Genomic DNA, 13299 nt, shown 5'->3' on the forward strand with positions numbered 1-13299 from the left:
AGCTGTGTTAGAATAAGATGAACAACATCAAACCACAGGTGTTATGCGGCAAGTTAATTATCAAAGCAACAGTGACAAAGACGGACCCAGCTTCATTCTGTGATGATTACGGAAAGCTATTTCAACTAACTATGCAAACATGCCATTTAATATGTATTTTGGCATAATCAAAACAAAGTGAATGTATTGATATTTGTGTATATTTATGTGTTTTGTATCTATGTTATTAATGAAATTGATTAGATGAATATAAAATCTGAGTATATATGTTAATAAAACAATTGTTTCATTACAAATAACAATATAAATCCAATGATGATTGTTTGTGGTCTATTAAGTTCATTTAGTTTCCAATATCATCCCCATATGAATATCTTAAGTTTATCAAAATAAACACTTCATTAATAATAAGATTGCTTTATAACCAGCATGCACATGTTACAATAGAAATTAAAGCACCAAGTACATAAAGAAGTACATCAGTATTCGCAAAGTAACAAATCTTGCTATACAAACATATGAATGATCTAATTAACACGTAACAAATGATCATCGCAAAAAAGTCTTGGATTCGGGGGTTAATTATACCAACAAACATATTTAATTGTATTAATACTTCATGACCTCAATTTCAAATGAAATCTGAATAACTGAAAATAGTGTAAGATATTTAATGAAAATACTCATTCGACCCGGTCATGAAAGGGGCTGCAAGATCTTTTTACCACCGCACCAAGTAATAAACTATACATGTTTTTCAATTTGTTGAATTGTCAAATTTGTATTTAATGTTTACTTTGATTGTTTTCTTTCACTGCAATACTTGCACAATCTGGTAACATAACAAACAGTCTTTTAAACTTTTAAACATTAACTATATATGACAACTTTTCATTGATCAAGATATCAGTTCGTCTCTTGAAGGTGCTTCCAAAAATACTTTAATCACCCTGAAAAGAACAAAATACACATGATATAAACTGTAAAACTTAAAAAAATAAATAAATAATTTTCATGCGTGATATATAAAATAGCTCAATAGGATTTAGATATGAATACATGATTTTACAGAAAAATAAGTTATTGATCCTTTTGTCTATTTGTATAAATAATGCTGTATCATCTCTTTATGCTTATTTAATAACTCTTGTTACGGTCTAATATGTTGACACATTCCTGATAAAAAGCACACAACCATAAGTTCATTAACACGTTTTGTAATTTTGTTACAATTATATTCACATGACACCTTGCACAAACAATCCTTACGATTTTGTGTATTAAACAAGTGCCTTAGTTGGAAGTAACAATTCACTGAAAATTTAACATTTTGTAACAATCAATTTTATAGAAACTCACAAGAAAAGGTTTGCCCCAACAGAAATAGTTTCCTTCCCGTGCGTGGGTGGCTTTGTGTTTGGAGATTCCCGACTGTGTTTTAACCTCTCTACCACACTGTTCCCAAACAAATGGCATTCTACAAGTTAAAAATATGAATATAAATTATCGACAATCATGATAATTTTGAGTAACATGAACGTCGTGATTATCATATTTTAAGCACGCAAAACAGTACCAACAATGTTTTATTGACCAACTTTTGTTATTTAGACAGACTTGAAATATTATTGATGTTTATGCCAATCTTTCGATTCTCTAGTTAAGTTTGTATACCACACATAGCATTTCAAAAACGTGCCCCACACATAGCATTATTGCATTTTTAAGCACACACTCCGAATCAGAAGTATTTGTGCAAACATACAATGTATGTAGCTTCTCTGTGAAGAATTACAATGTCTGCCCTATATTTTTTAAACCTTTGGCAATATTATAATGAACGTTTTTGTTGATTGAATAAAAAATATACCACACATATCATTTCAATTCGTGTCTTTTCAAAGAAAAGAAAAAATACCAAATTAATTTTGCGCAAACTTAACACAGTTGTGTATTTTGACAATGGCCGGGCTCTCGTCTTTTTTTTAGAAAATGGTTTTGAATTAATGAAGAAATTATCAAAAACGTTACATGAGGCGATGGTTTGTTGACATCCGATTGTCCCACACATAGCCGAAAAAGTCACGTGGTACAGGCACCTTAATACTGGCCTCAATTTGTGATCCATTTGTAGCGTAAAACATTTATAAATACTTAAGAAACACTGAACATAAACATAGAATGACCTAAGTTCTAATAAAATAATCAGTCTTTTTAACATGGTATTGTTTCCTAGTGTTTAGATTTTGTTTTGTAAAAAGTTTTTCAGCTTTTGTGCAGAGTCATGAAGACAGGAGAAGAAAGAAGTTTTCAAGAATCATCGACGTTCATTTTGTAATAAGAATAACTTTTTTATTCGCCATTATGAAATTGGGTGCGAATAGTAACATGCAAGCATTTCGTGAACGAAAACAGGAGAATGGTAGTAAATAATTAACATGTGAACATATTGCATATGCTTTTGCAATTTGAGTTCAACTCGAACGAACAAAAACATATACACATAGAACGGAAGATGAAAGTCTGTAGAAGAATTTACTACATTGGACCTTATACTCTATCCTGAATGTCTTTGTACAACAATATCTTTGAGTGGTCTAATCATACAGCATATAGAACGGCGTATAGAACATTAGCACGATAGATATGACAAAAACGAATTTAAAAAAATCTCGTAAAGAATGCATACCGTGTTGAATATAAACGCGTGCAATCAGGATCCGTATACCGTGTTGAAAGTAAAAACTTTCATTCAGGATCCATATCCAAATTTATAGAATAAATCGACAGTTTAAAATTATTTAAGTGCACTTCACAAAATAATGCAAGTTTAATAAACATGTGTTGGATGTAATACCAACAGTTATCTTTCAGACGACAGAACTGTCATGTTATTATCGAAACAACGTGAGGGCATTTATATCAAGATCTATATCATTGATCCGAATATTTTCATTTAACGCTAAAAATACATTACAGTCTGTAAAATAGCGTTAGTTTCCTCGTAAATTGAACAATACATCAAGTTAAAATTCACAGAGAATAATAAATAACGGTTACTTCTATATTCATTAAACGAGCCTTTGCATATCCTTCATAAATCGTTTCTTCCACAACAAACATTAGTGGCTAGGTACAGCTTCACGTCTATTAAAACATCTACACGGTTCCATACTCCAAATACTGAAAAAATAACATATTAAATCATGGTGTGCTGAGTAAATAGCTTAAATACATGCGTTACGGATGTGTGTGCTGTTTGGTATGAATATAGGCAACCCATGCGAAATACAACAAAATCATACAGGACATCATTTCAGGCATTGTTTGAAAATAGGATGACCTCACCAGATTTTACAAGTCCTCGTTCTTCTTTTACGCAAACCAGGGAATATATATGTCATTCGATTTATTTATTTTATATTGACGTTAAAAATTCTTTAACAATTTAAAATACAGAAATAAACAGTAAAGAAATAACTGAATATTTAGACGTGTTCTTTTATTGCATATGGTAAAACTTAAAAGAGAAAATATTTAATTAGTTTTTATATAAATAACGCTCATTGGGTCATTGTCGACCTGTAATGGCTTGCAGTCACCCGTGTTGACTAGAAACCGATACATGTCACCCTGGGGTGACTTTAGGCCGATTCTAGTCACCCGGTCGGCTTGAAGCCAACCCAGGATGATATGAATCGGCTTGAAGTCACCCTAGGATGACAAGAATCGGCTTCTAGTTACCCCCGGGTGACTTCAAGCCATTTCAGGTCGACAATAACCCAATGCACTAAACTCATTGGGTCAGTGTCGACCTGAAATGGCTTGAAGTCACCCGGGGTGACAAGAAGCCGATTCATATCACCATGGGGTGACTTCAAGCCAATTCTAGTTACCCCAGGGTGTCATGAATTGGCTTGAAGTCACCCTAGAGTGACAAGAATCGACTTCTAGTCACCCCCGGGTGACTTGTGGGCCATTTTAGGTCGACAATGACCCAATGAGCATAAATAACTAATATATTTGAAAGCAATATAAAACCGTGCATCGGTAGTCATAGGCGAAACTACACATAAGTTCGCATCATATGTTGACAAGGATTGAAACCAGTAAATGTGATTTTAAACCATTTACAAACTGTTGTGTGTCGCTTACGTCACGAAAACCCGTGCATGGTTTGACTGGTTCTGAGAATAGCACTTATAGTTTGTTCTGATACCACAATAAATAGCCATTAGGCTAGACTGGTTGGTAATAAACGGTTCTATTTTATCGTAAAACCATCCATCAAAGAAACCCAAACCATATTTAATATTTGAACAGATTCGAAGTTTCGTTTTCATTTGCAAACAAACACAGTTTTACACATATATTTTTGTCGGACAAGAAGACCTCCAGTTTCGGACGCTGACTGTGATTTAGTGAGTCACAGTATATTACGTTTTATTGTAACGAAGAATATCTTCACACTATCAGACACTTGCATATCATATCCGAAAAACATATTGATTTTAACTTTATTTCAGCGAATGCATATAGCTCATGTAGATACTCTTGAGCCCGTTTGCGTGGGAGAACTAATACTTGCTTAACATACGATCTTAAGAATGCTATCAGAGAGGGAGAAAACATAGGAAAAAACATATCGCTTGGTCGACACCATATTTGCTGCACCATCAAGTGTTCTCTTTATTACATATATGTATTTCCCGGATATAACACTCACTAAAAGAAGTTCATATTGGAATGCACGCATGATTTAGATAACAGGTGATAATAAATCATGATAAACACTTGGGTTTTGTTGCCTTTTGTGTCTAAAATATCAAACATCTTGGTACTGAAATGTTTATTTCGTTGAATCAGATGCAAAATAGATGAACTGAAAATGACTTCCTTGTTGATTTCAAGACATTTGACGTATCTCAACTGAAGCAGCTACTGACTTGATGTAATAAAATATCATGCACATTGTATCAGGTCGTTATCAATGTGGTGATACAATTACCGTTTATATTGAATCATATGGTTTCCTCTTTGTCCTTTTTTAAATAACAGACATAAATAAACATAGGTGTATAGTGATGGAAGCCGGAGGCTTGAGTAAAGATTAGATGTTGATAACGTCAGTAAAGCCAGGCAATGTTGCAATTATATGAATTTCATATAAAGGTTCCAATACTTGTAAATCTGATTAAAGAACTTCTTATACCGGCCTCGTGTTTCAATTATACTCATTTGAGTATGTAACCGCTGGCTATTACCGTAATAACCAACGTTAAAGCTAACCCGTCAAGTTCTCCTTACGCGTACGTGACAGCTATTGTGGAGTCAATTACTTTGCACCAAGACTTATTGAATATACTAGGGTTGCTGTTGTTTGTTTGAAAGTGCATTGACAAGATTCTAATGACAGTCCATCAAAGCAGTCACTCTTACCGGTAAACCAGCAGTATACACGTAACATATGTGTTTATATACATATCCATTTATAATGCATACTTATAATATACCATAATTTTAGGAATGTATTCACGTCGATAAATGCTTACATAGATATGTATAATATTGACTGCGTATTTAGTTGAACATAACGAGCATACTTGCCATGTATGTGGCCTGTCCTATTATGTTATTGAGATGTTTTCCAACGATAGCAATATAACTTAATTCCAAAAGAAAGCTTACAAGAACCTACGTTCAAACCTCCATAACATAATTAGGCATTTGAAATGTAACTACACTCGTCGATAAAGATGGCAACTAATGCTTTGACATTGCATTCGAGAAGTGTTACCAAATGCATTGTCAATTATTGCTGTACTAAACAAGAAATTTACATAATGGATATTCTGAAATATGACAATGAAGAATTGTGGACACGAATGTTGTACGAGAAAACTGCTGCTAATGACGTATTCTGAACGGGAGATTTTCGGAAATGCACTCGAATTAATATACTGTAATAAGTATATGATTATGTTTTTAAAAAAGAGGTTTAAAATTAAAAAGATATATAGAACATCGAAACATCATCATCATCATCATCATCATCATCATCATCATCATCAGTCGGGTCTGTTGTGGGCTGCTGAGAGTAATTAATCCATGGGAAGTGATGTCCACCCTTTTATATTGTCCATCCAGCTTTTCTTCTGACGGCCTTGACCTCGACCTCACTTTAACGTACCCTGGAGAACACTCTTGCACAGAGATTCGTGCCTGGTTACGTACCCAAACCAAGCCAGCTTACGTCGTTTGACAGTCGCCAGTATGGGCTCTTGTTGATCAAAATGTGTTGCAGTCATGTTCCGGACGTACTCATTGGTCTTGTGCTCCGTGTAGGAGATGCGGAGCAGTCTTCCACAACCTGCTCAGTCTGACCATCGCTGTGGTCGCCATGGCAATTCTTTATCAGACCTCAGCGGTACTGGTGCCATCCTTGGACAGGGTTGTGCCTAAGTACTTGAATCTGGTCACTTCTAGCTTCTCGCCGTTCATGGTGATGTCTGTACAGGTGTTGGTCGTGCTGTTCACCGTGATCTTCGAATTCTCCTTGCTGAACTCCATCCCAAACGCTCTTGCTCCTTCATATAGTCTGTTGGTAAGATCTTTAAGTTCAGTGCTGGTGCCACCCATGAGGGCAATGTCACCAGCCAATCTAACGTTGGGGATGGGTGTTACACCGAAGGAGATATATGTGTGGTGGTCATGCAGAGTCTCCTGCATTATCTTCTCAAGGTAACGTTTGAACAGGATGGGAGAGAGCAGACATCCTTGCCGGACGCCCACTAGGGTCCCGAAGAAGTCCCCCTGCCGTCCGTTGAGAATCACTGTGCTGCTGGAGTTTCCGTCTAGTTATTGTATGGCTTGCATCAGCCCTTCGTCAATGTTGAATCCTTTCATCACATGCCATGGGCCATCATGCCACACGCGACTGAAAGTTTTCTTAAAGTAAATGAAGTTGTCGAAGAGATCACGTTGGTGTTACATGTGTTTCTCAATGATAATTCTGAAGTTGAAGTTGAAGATCTGTTCCACGGTGCTTCGTCCAGCTCCGAATCCAGTCTGCTCTTTGGCCAATATTTCCTCTGCCTTACTTTTAGATCGATTAAAAATTATGCGTAGCATGACTTTGCTGGGATGACTGAATAGGCTGATGGTGCGGTAATTATCGCACAACTTGAGGTTGCCCTTTTACGGTAGGGGTATGACCAGTGACTGGGTCCACTCCTTTGGTCGCTTCTTCTCTTCCCAGATCTTATGCCGTCATTGTTGCAGTCGTTGTCTCTCTCCCTTGCTTAATCAGCTTGGAAGGGACGTTATCACTGGTCAGATTTCATGCAATTTGTATCAATACATGGTCTATAAACCCCAACTTAATAAGACAAGAAAGATGCCGATGCAACGAAACCAGGTTTCCTCTTTTTTTAGCGTTTCATTTATTAGTTTAAATAAATGTGCAATCCATTATTAGTTCTGCACGTAAGCAACCTACAAACATAATTTCAGCGGAATAATCTAGTTTTAGAAATGTCACCATATGAATAACAGAAGAATGTATACATGTGAGCTATCTGAATATCATATACTACTAAAATTTGCTAAGGATCACTTTTTATAGTATGTGTAATTTGAATTTCACCTTAGGCTAGATTCAGCCAGTGTCATGCAACAATGATCAATCAATACATAAAGATAAAATCAAAAACATACATTCTGATATCAAAACCTGCAAAATAACAAATAACATTAAAAATAAAAAGTGATCTTAGCAAATTTTGAGTAGTATATAAAGAAGTGAAACTCGAGCTGCTGGAGCAGTATTCCATTCTCATTACAAGATAAGTATTGATGCAAAGCATCAAAGGGCGTCGGGAATTTCACTGTAAAAGGCATTCAATGAAGTTACATGGAACGATTTTTTTTCTACTGTAAATATTAATATATTGGCCGATTATTTTATACAAAATAGAAAAAGATACTGGTAAAACCATTATCTATGATTTTGTGATATAAATTTATGATGTTGTGTTATAACCCCCAAATAACCATTATCTATGATTTTGTGTTGTAACTTCCAAATATTTCATAGTTCATTTTATTCACATGGGTTTCTTTTTTTACTGGTATCCGTGTGCGGTTTTCACTAATGGAACAGAACTGTGCAGGTTTTAAAAAATCTGCTTCATCTTGTAAGCGTAATTTCATATTTTTCTCAACTTCAAGGGGAGATGATTCTGAACTTATTCTGGCGTTGCTCATTTACGATTGGGGTTTAGTACACATTGATATGAAAACCCTGTAAAAATTTGAAAAAATAAATAAATGAAAACTGTAAATTGTATAAAGAAGCTGCATTTCACAATAATTTGAAATTCAGTAAAATATCATAATAGATTTAATGCTCCGATATTCATCATTTTCAATAGGGTTCGAGTAATACTGATATAAAAACACTTAACAAGTTTGGAAAGATTCAGACGAAAGTTGTGAAATCTTTTAAACAAGTGGAAATTGTTTATTTTGTCAAATTGAAACAATTCTGGAATTATTGTCCCGATGTTTCTCATTTTAAATGAGGTTAAAATGCTCATTGATATGAAGACAATGTAAGTTTGGAAAGAATCTGATGAAAAATGTTGAATAATCACCTAACCAAGCAGTTTTTCACTCTTTTTTTTAAATTCAAAGAGACATAATTCTGGACTTATGGTCCGATATTGCTCATATAGAGTTTGGGCTGGGTCCTCATTGATAAAAAAAAAATCTGTGAAAGTTTGGGAACAATCGGATGAACATTTTGGACTTCGAACAAGGATTTTAAAATTTCTCAAATTCTAAGGAAGATAACTATGGGCGTAATGGTCGGATAATGCTAAAGAGCCCATACCACCTGGACAGTAATACGTGTCGCGCTCCGCGCTTTATATGTGGTTCTTAAAAATAAACTCCGAGGAGTGCTTGACTCTATGAAAACGGGTTGCTGGGACACAGCTCCTCCTTGATAAGCGGCTGCTTTCTTTATCACAACTCATTGTTACAATCAATAATACGTGTCGCGCTTCGCGCTCTATATGTGGTAGGCATAGGCCTATGATAGTCTAGACAACCATAAAAAACATGGATAATAGATGTGTTGTTTGCATTTATTTGTTAATATAAAAACACGTGTATTTTTTATAAGATATTTAAGTGATGTAAAAAAAATTAATAAACGTTGTCACCATGTTGCATCCATTAATTTTAATAAAAAAAATGTCCAAATGTAGTAAAATGGATTTTAAAATGTCTACATAAAATAAAGCTTTAGTATATTTATTAACCGGACTGAAAAAATTGTCAACCGCCAAACTGTTCCGTTCGTGCCGGAACCCGGGATTGAACCGGGGGCCTTTAGATGACTGTTGCGTAAACAACTTCAGTCTAACGCTCTCCCAACTGAGCTATTCCGGCTGACATTTACTTTTGTACTGCTATTTGGTGAAGTTGTGTATAGCGATCGTTATTATATGTCTATTCATAAACTAATACATTGTACGTTTTCGTACCACTACGCCTTCCAATAAACTTGCTTGCGCGATAGGTTGTCAAATATCGTACTACATTGATTCTCCACTAAATAAGCAAATTAGAACAAGGGCTGTTTGTAAAACATGCATGCCCCCCCATATGGGCTGTCCGTTGTAGTGGCAGCCATTGTGTGAATACGATTTTTGTCACTGTGACCTTGACCTTTGACCTAGTGACCTGAAAATCAATAGGGGTCATCTGCGAGTCACGATCAATGTACCTATGAAGTGTCATGATCCTAGGCAAAAGCGTTCTTGAGTTATCATCCGAAAATCATTTTACTATTTCGGGTCACCGTGACCTTGACCTTTGACCTTGTGACCTCAAAATCAATAGGGGTAATCTGCAAGTCATGATCAATCTACCTATGAAGTTTCATGATCCTAGGCGTATGCGTTCTTGAGTTATCATCCGAAAACCATTTTACTATTTCGGGTCACCGTGACCTTGACCTTTGACCTAGTGACCTCAAAATCAATAGGGGTCATCTGCGAGTCATGATCAGTCTACCAATGAAGTTTCATGATCCTAGGCGTATGCGTTCTTGAGTTATCGTCTGACAACCACCTGGTGGACGGACCGACCGACCGACATGAGCAAAGCAATATACCCCCTCTTCTTCGAAGGAGGGTATAAAAAAAACACAAAATAAATATATTTTGATTATGTTTTGTTTTTATACAAAACATAATTTTTTACACAAAACTAGAAAGTTTCGCGTATTTGCCCAGTCCCTGTGATCTTTCCCCTGTGATAAGTTGTGGATCAGTCATTAATTAAAACAATTAGCTTTGCATTATTGGCAAAAAAAATGTAATAAGTGTAATAGGCACAAATGCAGTACTTATTTTCACTAATTTACACAATAAATCACCACTATGCAAGATATTCTTAAAACAAAAATATATATATTGATCCGTAAAATAACTTCTCCTCCCATAAGCGAAAAAAAATGCATTACATACTACCGGTAGTCGCCGCCCTCCAGGTCCTTCATTTAAGGGAAGTGGCCAATGGCCAGAACCGTACGAAACAGCACAATACGAAACAACATACACACATAGAAGACACACTTAAAATTACATCCAAACTCAACTTTTTAGCGGAATTCTTGTTTCCATTTTAGGAACAGTGAACTTGGTCTCCACCCGACTGGCCCAAAATAAACTCGCACGCTAGGTTTGCATATGATCAACCTATTCACAAAATGTCATTGCAATACCTCCACCTACACCTTTACCCATTTTGTACTTATAGTTACAGTGACTTTGACCTTGACCTGGCCGGCCCAAAGTTAATCCCATGCGCATGCTAGGTCTTTATGTTAGCTACATACACCCATTTTTTGGAGTATGATACCTCTATCCAAACTTTAGTAATTAGCATATGCCATTTCCCTACATTTAGGTATATTGGAATTGGCTTTTACATGGCATGCGGCAAATGTAATCCCTGTCTATTTTAGTAATTAGCATATGCCATTGCCCTACATTTAGGTACTAGTATATTGGAATTGGCTTTTACATGGCATGCGGCAAATGTAATCCCTGTCTAGGTTTTCTCGTAAGCTTTTTGTATACTAAGTTTCAAATAGACGTCAGTGAAAAACTTAAGTAATCGATCGCAAACCACGTGTTTGTTGTTTTTCTATTTTGCAACAATGCCATTGACTTGAGTAGGTCTTTGTGTTATTTACCTGGAACAACATTTGGGTTCAATGTCGCAATCCAAAGTAGTTATTGAGCGGAAACTGTTTTCATTTTTTAGTTACAGTGGCCTTGACAAGTATGCCTCAAGTACTATTCAAAGCTGGGTATCTATTCAAGCTTGCTTTATGCATACTAGTATTTTCATCAAGATTGATTGATAAACACGTTTTTTGAGGCACACCGCCCGCCCGCCATACAACAGGTTGCATCTAATTCTGTAAATACAGTGACAATACTATTACCAAGTGCTATTTGCTGTAAAAATAACAGGACAGCAGAGTGGAAATTGGGAGATTAAGCAATCGTAATTCCGCTTTGGAGCGGTCAATACCAATAATTTCTTGCTCATTTTGATGGCTTCGTGATAGCATAGATTACGAAATCACTGGAGATCGCTTTACATAATAAACAAATCGGATTCCTGGCCAAGTTTAATATAGATCCAACTCTCCAGTGAGAATTTTGACATTCGCTATTTGTTGCAAATCATATCACAGAAAACATCAGCTTATCATATCCAGTATTCGTGCCCAAGAAGTTTATAAATATAACCATTCATAATAATAGCAATATGCTTGCAAAGAACCGTTCCCTTAGCTTGTATTACATGTAATGGATTATGACCATGTGTGCGACTGTGTTAGAATGCAATGGTTTGGTTACCCTCTGAATATTTGAAATATATTTAAAAAAAAATATAAATGAATGATGGAAATTAAAGAAACCAGTCGGAAATGTTACCGTTGCCAGAGAAAGCAGTACATATACACGATACAACAAAGAGATAAGTTAAATAAGTATAATGTGTTATGTTGCGTAACAAGTCCTCGCTTTTTCGTTATTCAACCGCAAATAAACAACAGTTTCACGTTATGATTCGTCGCTTTTTAACACCTCGTGCTAATACCTTCGAGGGAACATCAACCTCCTATTGTTGTCGATTGATCGATATACAGCGGTAAATCGAAAATAAAATGTTCATATAAAACTACCAAATAATACTGAAATATCAGTTAAAGGGGCCTTTTCACAGATTTTGGCATTTTTTTTTAACTTAATCATTAAATGCTTTATATTGATAAATGTAAACATTGGATCGTAAAAGCTCCAGTAAAAAATCAAGAAAAAAAATAAAAAAAGGAAAAGAACATTGCCCGGAGCAGGTTTCGAACCAGTGACCCCTGGAGTCCTGAAGTAAAAACGCTTAAGCCTACTGAGCTATTCCGCCGAGTACACATTCTTGACGTATTTTATACCTTATATAAGCAATCTTCGTAGTTTCACAAAATTTAACGACAAAAACAGAATTCTCCAAATTATTCAATCGTTTCGCGTTGCAACGCTTTATAATTTTTATGTTTTAAAATCGTCAAAAGATGCATATAATGGTTATATTAGATCATGGTTAATGTTCAGTATTACTGTTTCCTCACAAATATCATAACTAAAACGAAAACTTACGAATCTGAAACAACTTTTTTCAATTTTGTCAATTTACCAAAGCGTGAAAAGATCCCTTTAATCATTACTAAAGTGAATTAAAACGACAAAACGAGTTATTTTAAATAGTAAAAACCTGTGCTTACAAGTACAGTCAGTTTATCTATTCCGGCTCCTGTCCGATTCCGACATATTTCTAGATTGAATGGCTGGTACGGAGAGAGTATGTTTAGAAACTTAATTTTGTCTGTTGTTTCATGTAAAGTTATTATTTCTTTGTCTACTGAATGGATGTTTACAAAATGTATGAACTCTTGGTCTGCCAGCGCTTGGATTTCCAAAACGAGGCTTCAGATCGGTTGAATTTCCGGCGCGTTTTTTCGGACGTCTGAAAAGTCGGTGGACAACATTAATCTGTTCAATGACCGAGGTTACCAAAAGGTTCGTGTTATTTTCTTGAATTATATATATTTTACTCGTTACAGTCATCAATATGCATTTCCACCTTCATTTAAGAAAGATAAACACCATTATATAAAGGCCAGTCAGTGTATCTATTCCGTACCACCTGGATGCA

General features: G+C 35.5%; 1 long non-coding RNA gene and 1 other non-coding gene across 2 annotated transcripts; both read right to left on the reverse strand.

Moving 5' to 3' along the window:
• Nucleotides 1–313: 313 nt before the first annotated feature.
• Nucleotides 314–13022, reverse strand: LOC127866642 (uncharacterized). The gene is made up of 4 exons (XR_008043058.1): nt 12869–13022; nt 3061–3183; nt 1360–1477; nt 314–950 (listed from the first exon to the last, which is right to left on the reverse strand). It is a non-coding gene; the product is annotated as an uncharacterized LOC127866642 (long non-coding RNA).
• Trnaf-gaa (transfer RNA phenylalanine (anticodon GAA)) lies at nt 9367–9456 on the reverse strand. The gene is given in 2 exon segments: nt 9367–9402; nt 9420–9456. It is a non-coding gene; the product is annotated as a tRNA-Phe (tRNA).
• Nucleotides 13023–13299: the final 277 nt, after the last annotated feature.

The sequence above is a fragment of the Dreissena polymorpha genome, chromosome 2 (genome assembly GCF_020536995.1).
Source record: "Dreissena polymorpha isolate Duluth1 chromosome 2, UMN_Dpol_1.0, whole genome shotgun sequence".
Taxonomy (NCBI): Eukaryota; Metazoa; Mollusca; class Bivalvia; order Myida; family Dreissenidae; genus Dreissena; species Dreissena polymorpha.